General features: G+C 43.3%; 1 protein-coding gene and 1 long non-coding RNA gene across 8 annotated transcripts in view; one reads left to right on the forward strand and one right to left on the reverse strand.

The window, feature by feature from the left end:
- GAB3 (GRB2 associated binding protein 3) overlaps positions 1–13,661 on the reverse strand; it is a 94,062-nt gene that overhangs the window by 61,859 nt on the left and 18,542 nt on the right. For 2 of the 7 annotated variants that reach the window (XM_059156728.1, XM_059156729.1), the window contains exons 2-3: positions 8,757–8,815; positions 8,027–8,180 (exon numbers count right to left, since the gene is read on the reverse strand). The exons of the other annotated variants lie outside the window; for them this stretch is intronic. The gene's annotated coding sequence lies outside the window, so the exon portion shown is untranslated. The remainder of the gene's footprint in view (positions 1–8,026; positions 8,181–8,756; positions 8,816–13,661) is intronic. 7 annotated transcript variants of the gene reach the window in all.
- LOC131820885 (uncharacterized) overlaps positions 11,393–13,661 on the forward strand; it is a 211,335-nt gene continuing 209,066 nt past the window's right edge. The window contains exon 1 of the long non-coding RNA XR_009349821.1: positions 11,393–11,436. This is a non-coding gene — a long non-coding RNA (uncharacterized LOC131820885). The remainder of the gene's footprint in view (positions 11,437–13,661) is intronic.

The raw sequence follows: 13,661 nt of genomic DNA on the forward strand, positions 1-13,661 counted from the left end.
TTAAAAAACATTTTTTTTTAATGTGACAAGCTTCCAAACTTTTGTATGGACCACGTATGACCTTTTTGTCAAAATCTGCTATGATTTTACAGAAATAATGAAGCCAAATTTAAAACCAAAAACCAATTTCACTTATGAATACTGATACAAAAATCCAGTGGAAAATAGCCTGCCTAATCCAGCAACACGATAAAAAAAGGACCCTGTCCAGCTGGGGTTTATTTCAGAAATGTAAAGATGGTTCAATATTACATATTTATTAGGAGGATTAACTGCTTTGCTAGATTCAATGAAAAAAAATCATATGATCACAAGCAATGCTGAAAAAATTTTTTAAAATTTAACAATAACTTTTGATGAGAAAAACAGTAATACAGGACTCAGTGGAATGTTACTAGCATGAAAAAAAATTCTCCTAGCTCAAAACCACTGCCTTTAAAAAACAAACAAGGTACCTTTATTGAAATAGAAGTGACATACACAGAACTCCACATAATTAATGTGAATTTGAACAGATACAGATACCCATGAAACCATCAGGACAACCAAGGTAACAGACACACCCATGACCTTCAGAAGTTTCCTTGTGTCTCTGCGTATGGTAAAAACACTGATTACAGATGACCCACACAACAAATTTTCAAGTGTGCAATACTGGCTTGTTCACTATAGGCATTAGGCTGTACAGCAGGTCTTTAGAACGCACACATCTTGCGTAACTGAAACTTCATACCCACTTCGGGGTACATACTCGGGAGAACTGAACTCAGTGTCTCAGATCTGCGCTCCCGCGTTCGTTACGGCATATTCACAATAGTCAAGATATTACAACAATCTAAGTGTTCATCAAAGGATAAATAAAGAAAATGTGCTAATATCCATGCATATTCCACAGAATGTCACTCAGCCTTAAAAAGTTAATTTAGGGGCACCTGGGTGGCCCAGTCACTTAAGCCTCTGACTCTGGTTTCTGCGGAGATCGTGATCTCAGGGGTTGTGAGATCGAGCCCCGAGCTGGGCTCTGGACTCAATGTGGAGTCTGCCTGAAGATTAGCTCCCTCTGCCCTTCCCCGCCCATGTGCATGCTCTCTCTCTCTCTCAAATAAATAAATCTTTTAAAAGAAGTTAATTTAGAAATCCAACATAATCCCTGCCCCAATACTAACTAGTTTTCTTTTAAAACTAAGCAAGTTGATTCTATAGTTCACATGCGAAAACAGAAATCAAAAACAAACCAGGAAAACCCTAAAGAAGAATAAAGAGGGACAAGCAGTCCTTAACGGTGTAAGAGTGGCTCATGAACAGGCTGATGGAAGAGAACAGAAAGCCCAGAAATAAGGACAAGAATGTCATTTATGATGACGAAGGGCAGTATCTAGAATCAGTGGGGGTATAGATGAACTTTTTTCCCTAAGATTTTATTTTTATTTATTTATTAGAGAGAGAGAGAAAGAGAGCACGAGAGGGGAAAGGTCATAAGGAGAAGCAGACTCCCCGCAGAGCAGGGAGCCAGACATGGGGCTTGATCCCAGAACTCCAGGACCTGAGCAGAAGGCAGACACTTAACTGACTAAGCCACCCAGGCGCCCCAGATGAACCTTTTTTTTTTTTAAACATTCCGTTTATTCATTTGAGAGAGAGAAAGCATGAGCAGGGGGAGAGGCAGAGGGAAAGGGAGAAGCAGACTCCCCACTGAGCTGGGAGCCAGCCATGTGGCTCGATCCCCAGACCTGGAGATCACGACCTGAGCCAAAGGCAGACGCTTAACTATCTGAGCCACCCAGGCAGCCCAGATGAACTATTTAATAAGTATAGAATAATGGTATAGAAAATATCGACACATTTTACTAGATATAACTTTTTTTTGCATACATGTACACACAAAATACAAATGGCATGGGGCGCCTGGGTGGCTCAGTGGATTGAGCCACTGCCTTCGGCTCAGATCATGATCTCAGGGTCCTGGGATCGAGCCCCGCATCGGGCTCTCTGCTCTGCGGGGAGCCTGCTTCCCCCTCTCTCTCTGCCTGCCTCTCTGCCTACTTGTGATCTCTCTCTGTGTCAAATAAAATAAATAAAATCTTTAAAAAAATACAAATGGCAAACTGGGGAAAACTGTAACAGCTTTTCTCACAAAGGACTTCTCAGCTCCCAGAAATTGACACTAAAAGACCAATGGTGGAGGAAGAGCACGTTGGTCACAAGAAAATGAAGAAACATCAGGCTCCCTCTGAATCAAAGAACTGCAAATGAAAACTACACAGAAATACAATTTTTTCACCTATGAGATGGCAAAAGTCCCACAATTTGACAACATATTCTTTTGGCAAGGCCCTATTTTACTTTGCAAGTAGGAATGCAAAATGGGACATGTGGTAATATTTACTAAACTTATAGATTCACTGACCCAGAAATCCCAGTTCTGGGAATCATACCAATATAACTGCACAAATACAAAATGTCACATACACAAAACTTTATTAGTTGTGGCAATAGTTGCAGTCAGAGTGAAAACCACCCAGATGTGCAAAATAAGGAACTGGTCAAAACAGAGGATTAGACAGTGATTAGACCCCTCAGCATCATGAGCGCGAGCCCCACATTGTGAGTAGAGATTACTTAATCAATAAACGTTTTACAAGAGTGTTAAAGAAAAACAGTGAAGAACTCTGGTCATTGATGTGGAGAAAACTTTAAATTACTTTGAGAACTTTTAAGATCTTAGCAACTTTCAAACATACAGTTCAGTAGCATTAACTAGTCCCCATGCTGTACAGTACATCTTCAGAACTAATTTATTTTATAACTAGAAATGTATGCCTTCTGACTACCTTCACACATTTTCCCCACTCTGCCCCGAGCCTCTAGCAACCGCCCATCTGTCCTCTGTGTGTATGAATTCAGGGATTTCTGTTTTGCTTTTGTTTTTAGATTCCCCACATAAGTGTGATCACCCGGTATCTATCTTACTCTGCCTCACTTCGTTTTGCACAATGCCTTCAAGGTTGGTGCACGTTGTTGCAAACGGCAGGATTTCCTTCACTGTGGCGGCATTATATTCCACTGTGCATGTACACCGCAGTTTCTTCATCTTTTTTTAAAATTTATTTTTTAAAGATTTTATTTACTTATTTGACAGATCACAAGTAGGCAGAGAGGCAGGCAGAGAGAGGAAGGGAAGCAGGCTCCCCACTGAGCAGAGAGCCTGATGCGGGGCTTGACCCCAGGACCCTGAGATCATGACCTGAGCCAAAGGTAGAGGCTTTAACCCACTGAGCCACCCACATGCCCTGCAGTTTCTTTATCTTTCATCCACCAACAGACATGTGGGTTGTGCCCATGTCTTGGCTACTCCAAGTAATGCTGCAATCAATGTGGGCGTGCAAATACCTTTTTGAGTTAATGTTTTTATTTCCTTTGGATTTATTCCCAGAGGTAAAATTGCTGGGTCCTAAGGTAGCTCTGTTTTCAACTTTCGAGGCCCCTCCATGCTGTTTTCCATGGTGGTTGCACCAGCTGGCTTTCCCACCAGCAGTGCACAATGGCTCCCTTTCTCCACATCCTGGCCAACACTTACTGTCGCTTATCTTTTGGGCACTGATCATCCTGACAGGTGTGAAGTGACCTCAGACTGTGGTTTTGATTTGAATCTCCTTGGTGGTCAGTGCTGTCGAGCACATTCTCGCGTGTCTGTTGGCCGTCTGTGCACGTTCTGGAACCAACAGACCATAATGCACAGTGGTATACAGAGTAAGCTACCTTTGTGTAAAAAAGAATAACAAAGCAAATGCACATTTTCTTGTATTTATATAAAGAAATACTGGAAGGGGGTGCCTGGGGGGCTCAGTTGGTTGAGCATCTGCCTCTGGATTTCAGCTCAGATTGGGATCTCAGGGGCGTGAGATCAAACCCCATGTGGGCTCTGCCACTAGCAGGGCATGTCTCTGAGACTCTCCCTCTCCCACCGCCGCCCCCCCCCCACTCCTGCTCACACTCATACTATCTCTCTCTCAAATAAATAGGAAAATCTTTTTAGGGGAGACTGGGTGGTTCAGTCATTAAGCATCTGCCTTCGGCTCAGGTCATGATCCCAGGGTCCTGGGATGGAGCCCTGAATCGGGTTCCCTGCTCGGCGGGAAGCCTGCTTCTGCCTCTCCCACTCCCCCCGCCTGTGTTCCCTGTCTCGCTGTCTCTGTCAAATAAATGAATAACATCTTTTAAAAAATTAAAATTAAAGATTCTTAAGAAAAGAAAAATACTGGGAGGATGAGGGAAAAAACCCTAATCCTAACCCTAACCCTAACTACTAAAAATGTTTACTTTCAGGATAAGGGTGATCTAGATGAAGACAGAGGTGTGGATGAGGTTTCTCAATGTATATTTTAAATATACTTTTCACTTTTGAAACATGTAAACATATTATTACCTATTCAATAGCAGCTTAAAAGCCAAGACAAAAGCGTAAGGAAGACAGGAAGATCAACCAAGCAAAACCACCCCTTACATCATAGGCACAGAAATACACAGAGCTTTTACACAGGCAATGATGCTCAACCTCACTGATAAATTAAAACACGACACCATTTATCAGCTATTGACTTTGCAAAGATCCAAACATTTCATAACACACTCCGCTGGAGGGGCTACAGGGCGACAAGCACTCTCGTGCACCAGTACTGGGCGGGGAAACTGACACAAACTGGCATTCTATAGTCACATACGCTTTGACTCAGCAATTCCACTTCTAAGAGTTTTCTTCACAAGCATAATTGCACATAACCACAAAGACCAATGTACAAAGATACTCTGTAATGCAGTAGCATGGAGCCTATAAACAAGAAAAAGTCTGTCATGGTACCTCCACACAGTGACTGTGAAACCGTCAAAAACAATGAGCGATGTCTGTATGTGCTGAAAGGAAACAATCCCCAATATACACCACTAGCAAAGGGCGAGTATGGTGCGCAGCCATCTATGCCCCCAATACGCTTATACATGCGCGGAATACACTTCTGCAAGGAAGAAGCTGGCGGGGAAACCAAGGGGCTGGCACAAAGAGGAAGGAGGGAGACTCACTTGAATACGCTTTGCTATTATTTTTTACTTTATCAAGTGCATATATTCCTTAAAAATACACTCTCTGGCAACAAAAAGAGAAGAATGTAGAGGGGTGCCTGGCTGGCTCAGTTCGTGGAACGTGTAACTCTTGATCTCAGGGTCATGAGTTCAAGCCCCATGCTGGGTGGAGAGCTTACATTTTTTTTAAAAAAGGAAGATATGTACAGAGGACAGGCTACTCAACAAATGGTGTTGGATAAGTTGATTAAGTTTGTAAAATAAAGTCATACCCTTATCTTACACTAATATAGATACCAACTGAGCTAGAGAAATCCAAAGTTGAAAAAAATGAAACCACCCGAGGTGATGATGACCATGTAAATCTGAAACTTTCGATGTGTCCTCTGAACACAAGCCAGAGGCTAAGGTCATCCAAATGCAAAAAGCTGAGAACAGAAATTAATAAACACCAAGAAGAAATAAAATAATAATACAAGAGTTGATTAAATTCAGAAGAGAAACAGAAAGGGTTTCCGTTTCTTTTTTTTTTTTTTTATTTGATTTATTTATTTGACAGGCAGAGACCACAAGTAGGCAGAGAGGCAGGCAGAGTGGGGGGGTGGCGGGGGGTGGAGCAGGCTCCCTGCTAAGCAGAGAGCTCGATGCAGGACTTGATCCCAGGACCGTGAGATCATGACCTGAGCCAAAGGCAGAGGCTCAACCCACTGAGCCACCCAGGCGCCCCAGGGTTTCCGTTTCTGCCTAAGATGCAGAAAGTTGCAGGGAATATCCCTTCCACTCTGACAAGAAACACCGAACAGAATACAGAATCTTTATTTCCTTGAGCTCATCAGGAGCTGAGGTCACAAAGCCCCAGGGTAGAAGTGACTCAGGCAGCAAGCCTCCTTGGTGGTGAGACTAAACATACAGACTTCCAGGCACTCTTGAAGCCCTCAGCCTGGAACACAAGCCCAGGTACTGGCCTTCCTCTTCACCATAACAAGAAACAGGTTCCTGCAATTAAAACAGATATTTGGGGGGCGCCTGGGTGGCTCAGTGGGTTAAGCCTCTGCCTTCGGCTCAGGTCATGATTCCAGGGTCCTGGGATCAAACCCCGCGTCGGGCTCTCTGCTTGGCAGGGAGCCTGCTTCCTCCTCTCTCTCTCTCTGCCTACTTGTGATCTCTCTGTCAAATAAATAAATAAAATCTTAAAAAAAAAAAACCAGATATTTGGGGGTGCCCTAGGGGGCTCAGTTGGTGAAGTGCCTGCCACCAGCTCAGGTCATGATCCTGGGGTCCTGGGATAGATCCCCACATCAGGCTCTCTGCTCGGCGGGGAGTTTGCTTCTCCTTCTACACCTTGCCCCAGCTCGTGCACTAGCTTTCTCTCTCTCTCTCTCAAAAATAAATAAATAAAATCTTTAAAACAGAACAAAACAACAAACAGATATTTGTCAACAGGATTCTCATTTCAGCTGAAGTGACTGTTCAATCTGCAACAGAATTTCTCCCTCCTGAACTACAGACACTGGGGCCCAATGCACACGCAGGATACTCAGCAGCATCCCTGGTCTCTACTCTCCAGATGCCAGGAGCACCCTCCCTATGAGCGCTCAGCACAAAAATGTCTCCAGATGATGCCAAATGTCTCCTGAGGATAGGGCTGACCTACTTTTACTAAAAAAAATAAAAATAAAAAATAAAAAACTCGGGGCGCCTGGGTGGCTCAGTGGGTTAAAGCCTCTGCCTTCGGCTCAGGTCATGATCCCAGGGTCCTGGGATCAAGCCTTGCATAGGGCTCTTTGCTCAGCAGGGAGCCTGCTTCCTCCTCTCTCTGTCTGCCTCTCTGCTTACTTGTGATCTCTGTCTGTCAAATAAATAAATAAATCTTTAAAAAAAAAAAAAAACTCGTTGGCGCACCGGGGTGGCTCAGTTGGTTAAGCTTAAGCGTCCAACTCTTGATTTCGGCTCAGGTCATGATCTCAGGGTCCTGGGATCGAGTCCTGTATCAGGCTCTGCACTCAGTGGGAAGTCTGCTTCAGGATTCTCGTTCCCTCTGCCCATCCATCTCCCCAAATAAATATATAAATCTAAAAAATTACTTGTTTTTATCATCTGAAATTCAACTTTTTATTTTTGCTAAATATGGTATCCCTATCTGGCGGGGGGAAACCTCACCCTCAGTGAAACTATTGATCTAGACCCTCAAATACAAACATAAGCAGAAAACCAAGAATCACCAGGCATTTGAAGATGAAATGAATTCAAAAAGCTTTTTTTCAAATATATTCTTCTGCAGGGCCTTTGCACTTCCTGTTCCCTCTTTCTAGAAATGGGTTCCCGTAAATATCTGTATGGATGTGAGGGATAAAGCCAGGATATAATAAATATGCTAGGGAAAATTCTCACAAGATAAGATACCCAGAAAAGATGTGAATGCTGATGTGAAGAGGAAACAGTTCTTAGAAATTAAAAATATGACTACCAATCAATGGGCTGAACAGTAGAAAGTTTACAACTTACCCATAATCACTGAGCTAAAGGCTTGACTTGAGTACCTCAGAACACTGAGCACAAAAGGACAGAGTGATCGTAAGTACGAGAGAAAGGTTGGGACAAATCTGGAGAGTAGATCTACCAAACATATTTCTCAGACTCCCTTTCTGGATGTCTCCCTGCTGGGTTCTGCTAATGGGAAACACTGGTGGAAGAATGCAAGGTAGGGAAGAGGGAGACAGGACTCTCAGCAGCCATCAGCATCTGCCCAGTGGCAGAAGGCAGCCCCAGCTCCAGCTGTCAGCTTCCTCGAGCCACTTCTGAGGCATGAGCACCGACTGCATTAGCACCCCGCCCTCAGAGTCTGAGCAAGAGATGCACGGCTGCAGGTTCCCCTCCTGCAGGCTCTCAGCTGTGCTCCTGCCAAACATCACCTTTATGCCCCAGTTTGTTCAGCAATTTCTATACTTACTAATATCTGAGTACTTCCTTTTTGATCTTCTAGCCTTCTGAGATCCACATAAACCACAGCCTATACGGACGGCATTGTCTCTGTTGAGTATCTCGTGTGGCTTCTGTTTTCCCGTCGACAGCCTGACTGATAGTGTTTATTACCAGAAGCAGTCCTAGGAAATAAGCTCTTACAATGACCTTGAACTACAGACAAAGTAGATTCAGAGCAAAGAATGATACCAAGAATAAAAAAGGTAGTTTCATAACGATGGGTTAATTCATCAAGATAAAGTAACAATTCTAAACGTGTATTCAACTCATAATATAGGTTCAAAATATGAGGGAAAAAGTGATAAAACTTCAAGGAGAAACAGACAAACCCACAATTATAGTCTGAGATTTCAACACTCCTCTTTGAATTGGTAAAACAAGAAGACAGAAAATCAACAAGGATGTAGAACTATCCACCAACTTGACCTAATTGATATTTATAGAACACTCCACCCAACAATAACACGCACATTCTTTTCAAGTGCACACAGAACATTTATGAAGATAAACCATATATTAGATCAAGTCTCTACAAATTTACAAGGATTCCAATCATACAAAGTGTGTATTCTAACTACAATGAAATGAAATTTGAAATCAACAACAGAACTATGTCTACAAATTAAATACACAGGTCACAGAAGAAATAACAGGAAAAACTAGAAAATATCTTGAATACAAATAAAACCACAACATACCAGAATTTCTGGAATGCCACTAAAGAAGTCCCAACGGAGAAATTCACAGGGCTGCATGTCTGTATTGAAAGACAAGGTGTGGGTTCTGAAGAAAACAATATGGAGTTTTCACAAAACAAAAACTAGAAAACATAGAACTACCACACGATCCAGCATTTCTACTTTTTGGTATTAATCTGAAGAAAATGAAAACCCTAATTTGAAAAGATGTAGGAACCACTCCATCCACTGCAGCGTTATGGAAACAACTAAGTGTCCACTGATAAACCAATGGGTAAGAAAGATGTGGTCCATGGACACAGCCCTAAAAAAGCTTGAAATCTTGCCATGTGCAACAAATGGAGGGACCTAGAGGGTCTTATGCTGAGCGAAATAAGTCAGTCAGAGAAAGACAATTATCATACGATCTCACTCATATGTGGAATCAAAGAATAAGACAAACGAATAGACAAACAAAAGCAGCAACAGGGGGTAGAGCTCCGTGGTACAGCATTTGACTGCATAAATCCAGAGAACAAACTGGTGGTTCCCAGAGGGGAGGGGGTGGCGAACAGGCAAAACAGGTGCAAGGGGAGTGGCAGGTGCAGGACGCTCACGGGCTGGCAGTCAGTCCCCATGTGGCGCAGCCGAAGCCACGCTCGCACTGTGCCGAGCACAGCCCGGCACCAGCGGCAAGTAGGAGAGGGGTCAAGTCCACGACTCCGGTCGGGCCTGAAGTGAGCGTCGGCAAGAGCGCGGGCGGCCGCGGGGTAGGAGCCGCGCCGAAGCCCGCACACCCCGCCGCGCGGTTCACTCGGACGGACGCGTCGGGGCCCGCCAGGCCCCAGGCCGCGGACGCAGGGCGGAGATGGGCTGCCGCCTGCGGCTGGAGACAGGAGCGAGGACGCACGAAGGGGCCAGGAACGGCGTGACAGTGGCCCCATTCAATGGGCTTGAGCGACGGGAGAAACACAAGGGCACAGGGAAGGGGAAAGGGGCCACGGGCCTCCCGCGCCCGCCTCTTCCCTCAGCCACCGCCGCGGCAGCTCCCGAAAGATCCCGAAAGAATGTTTTCGGCAAGCGGCGCGCTCCGGGAGGCCTCGAGCTGCTTCGGTCTCAGTGTGGCCGCTGACGGTGTGGCGGTTTCTCCAGCGCGTGGCCGTGTGACTGCAGCAACACCGCTGGCGACTGACCAGATCCTGGCCCGGGGCCTGCTGGTCCGCGGCATGAGGACTCTGCCGGCAGGAAGGGCAAAAGTCACTGGAACTCGGCACACCCACGGCCCCAGGAGCAATTCCAACGCATCCCCGCGTGCTGGGAGGAATTGCAGAGACGAGCCACCAGCGAAGACCTCAAGGATGCAGAGCGGCGGAGCCGATCCCAGCCTCTCCCGACACACCCGCTCCGCCCACCGGACAGCGCGTGACCGGAGTCCGCACCAGCTGCAGCCACTGCCCCGGACACAGCCCCGCCACAGGATGACATCAACACAGCCCCGGAAGCCGGCGGGCGGCTACTGACCGGCTGCAGAGGGGGGCTATTTGCCCTCTGCAGCAACCAGCAGGCATCAGCAGGAACAGTTCACTTTCCATTGGCATGAACAGTAGCACGTCTTTATGATATTGTCCCCAAACCATGGACGCTCTGCTACTCTGCCATAATCTAGTCCATAGAGACTGTGACTTCCTTGACACGTCTCAGACATCACACTGGTATGCTACATTAATGACATCGTGCCCATTAGACCTGCTGAGCGCAAGCAGAGAGCGCCTTTGATTAGTGAAACAATGCATGCCAGAAAGCATGACGTGAACACAGTAGGTTTCCTGAGCCTGACCCCGAAGTGAAGTTTCTAATGGCACAGTGATCTGGAGCATGCTATCTTCTCCAAAGTGGAACAGAAGCTGCTGCGCTTGTCCCAAGTACACAAGCACACTAGGGCAGTAATTATAAACGTGTTCCTGGGGTGCCTGGCCAGCTCAGTCAAAAGGGCATGCAACTCTTCGTCTAGGGGTCCTGAACTTGGGGCTCATAATTTCAAGCCCCATGTTGAGGGTAGAAATTACTAAAAAAAATTAATTAAAAGTAAATATATATGTCCCACATATTCAAGAAGGCACACAAAGCATTAGCATATTAAGAAGATATGAAAAATTTAAGAGATACAAACTTACCTTCTAAAGATGAAAAATATAAGGTCTAAAATGAAAACCACACTGAATGGCATTAACAGCAGATTAGACATTGCAGAAGAAAAGAGAAGTAAAAAACCGAAGATATAACTATCACCAAGAAATAACTATAGACCAGAGCGCCTGGGGGACTCAGTGATGAAGTGTCTGCCTTCTGTTCACACCATAATCCTGGGGTTCTAGGATCGAACCCCATGTTAGGCTCCCTGCTCAGCGGGGAGACGGCTTCTCCCTCTGCCCACCCCTGCCCGCTCACACACACTCTCTCTCTCAAATAAATAAATAAAATATTTAAAAATAAATAAATAGATAGCTAGATAAAGCAAAATGCATGACAACAATAGCATAAAGAATACAAGGTCAGAATTGGGAATATACTGTTATAAGGTTCTTACACTATACATGAAGTTGTGTATTATTATTTAAAGAAAGACTGCAATTAGTTGAAGATGTATATTTTAGGGGCGCCTGGGTGGCTCAGTGGGTTAAAGCCTTTGCCTTTAGCCCAGGTCATGGTCCCAGAGTCCTGGGATGGAGCCCCGCTTCGGGCTCTATGCTCAGCGGGGAGCCTGCTTCCTCCTCTCGCTCTGCCTGCCTCTCTGCCTGCTTGTGATCTCTGTCTGTCAAATAAATAAATAAAATCTTTAAAAAATAAAGATGTATATTTTACACTATAGGGTAAGTAGTAAAAATTAAAAGGTTATGATTGTCAAGTTAACATGAAGATTAAATCGAGTAACGGAAAAGGCTTGATTAACCCAAGAGAAAGCAGAAACATAAGACAAAGGAAACAAAGAACAGAGAGAACAAATGGAAAACAGCTAGCAAGATGGCAGATTTTATTTGAAACATTTCAATAATCACATTTTATGTGAATAAACTAAATATCCCAATTAAAATGAAGAGGCTAGGATTGCATTTTAAAAGGCAAAATCCAGCTATATGCTGTGCGTAAGAAACTCGTGTTAAATATAAAGACACTTGGGGCACCTGGCTGGCTCAGCCTGTAGAGCACGCAACTTTTGATCTTGGGGTTGTGACTTTGAGGCTCGCAGTGGGCACAGAGATTACTTAAAAACAAATAAGTAAACAAACAAATAAGTAAAATTTAAAGAAGAGATAGGTAAGTCAGAAGTAAAAGAATGGAAAAAGATGTAACACACAAGCATGTATCAAAATAAAGATGGGATACTTACATTTATATAAGAAAAATAGATTTCAGACAAGAAATGGCATCACAGATAAAGAGAAACATTAAATAATGACAAAGGGTTATTGTACAAGAAAACATAATAATTCTAAATGTGTTCAAATAAAAACAGAGCATTGAAATATATGAATTAAAAGCAAATAGAACTAGAACAAGAAATGTACAAATCCAGTTAGAGATGGAAACTTTTACACTCCTTTCTCAGTACTTGACTGTAAAAGTAAGCAAAAAACACTAAGGATATAGAACAGAAGAACAGTATCAACCAACCTGACCTAACTGGCATTTACAGAACATTCTGCACAACAAGAGAAGAATGCATGCTTTTTTCATGTGCACACATAATATTCACCAAATAAAACTTTACTGTGGGCCCCAATATAAATAACAAATTTGAAAGAACAGAAGTCATACAAAGTTTGTTCATAGATCATAATGGAATGCAGTAGAAATTAAGAATAGAAAGATATCTAGAAAATCTCCCAATATGTGGAAATTAAACAAACTCTCTAAGCAACCCTTGGGTCAAAGAGGAAATTTCAGGGGAGCCTGGGTGGCTCAGATGGTTAACCGTCTGCCTTCAGCTCAGGTCATGATCCCAGGGTCCTGGGATGAAGTCCCACATTGGGCTCTCTGCTCAGTGGGGAGTCTGCTTCTCCCTCTCCCTCTTCCCCTGCTTGTGCTCCCTCTGTCTCAAATGAATAAAATCTTTAAAAAAAGAGTAAGTTTCAGAAGAATATTAAGTAATATTTTGAAATAAATGAAAATGAAAATACAACGTATCAGAGGCACCTGGGGACACAGTTGGTTAGGTGTCTCTTGGTTTTGGCTCAGGTCCAGATCTCAGTCAGGGTCATGCAATTAAGCCCCACATCAGGCTCCCTGCTCCATGTGGAGTCTGCTGCATACTATCACTTCCTCTCCCTCTGCCCTTCCCCCCACATTCTCTCTTCTAAAATAAATAAATAAATCTTAAAAAAAGAAAACACATCAAATTTTGTGGAATGCACCTAAAGCAATGCTTAGAGGTAAATTTATTAAATTCTTATATTAGGAAACAGAAGTAATTTAGTTACTAATTACTCAAAATAGTAATTTAAGTTTCCACCTTAAGAAAGTAAAGATAAAGTTAAATCCAAAGCAATCAGAAGATCATAAATAGTAAAGATAAGAGGATAAATCCATGAAATGGAAAGCAGAAAAGTAGAGATCAATGCAACTATAAGTTGGTTCTTAGAAAATATCAGTAAAATTAATAAAACTTACCGAGACTGATCAGGAAAAAAATAGACAAGAAAGAAACTGCAGTATCATAAATGAAAGAGAAAGCATCACTATAGATCCTATAGATATTAAAAGGATAAGTGAATATAACAAACAACTTTATGACAATTAATTCAAGTACTTAGATGAACTACAGAAAATCCTTGAAAAACATTAACTACCAAAGCTCATTCAACAAGATACAAGTCATCTATATAGTTCTGTTACCTGTTTTTTTAAAAAGATTTTATTTATTTATTC

The sequence above is a fragment of the Mustela lutreola genome, chromosome X (assembly GCF_030435805.1).
Source record: "Mustela lutreola isolate mMusLut2 chromosome X, mMusLut2.pri, whole genome shotgun sequence".
NCBI lineage: Eukaryota > Metazoa > Chordata > Mammalia > Carnivora > Mustelidae > Mustela > Mustela lutreola.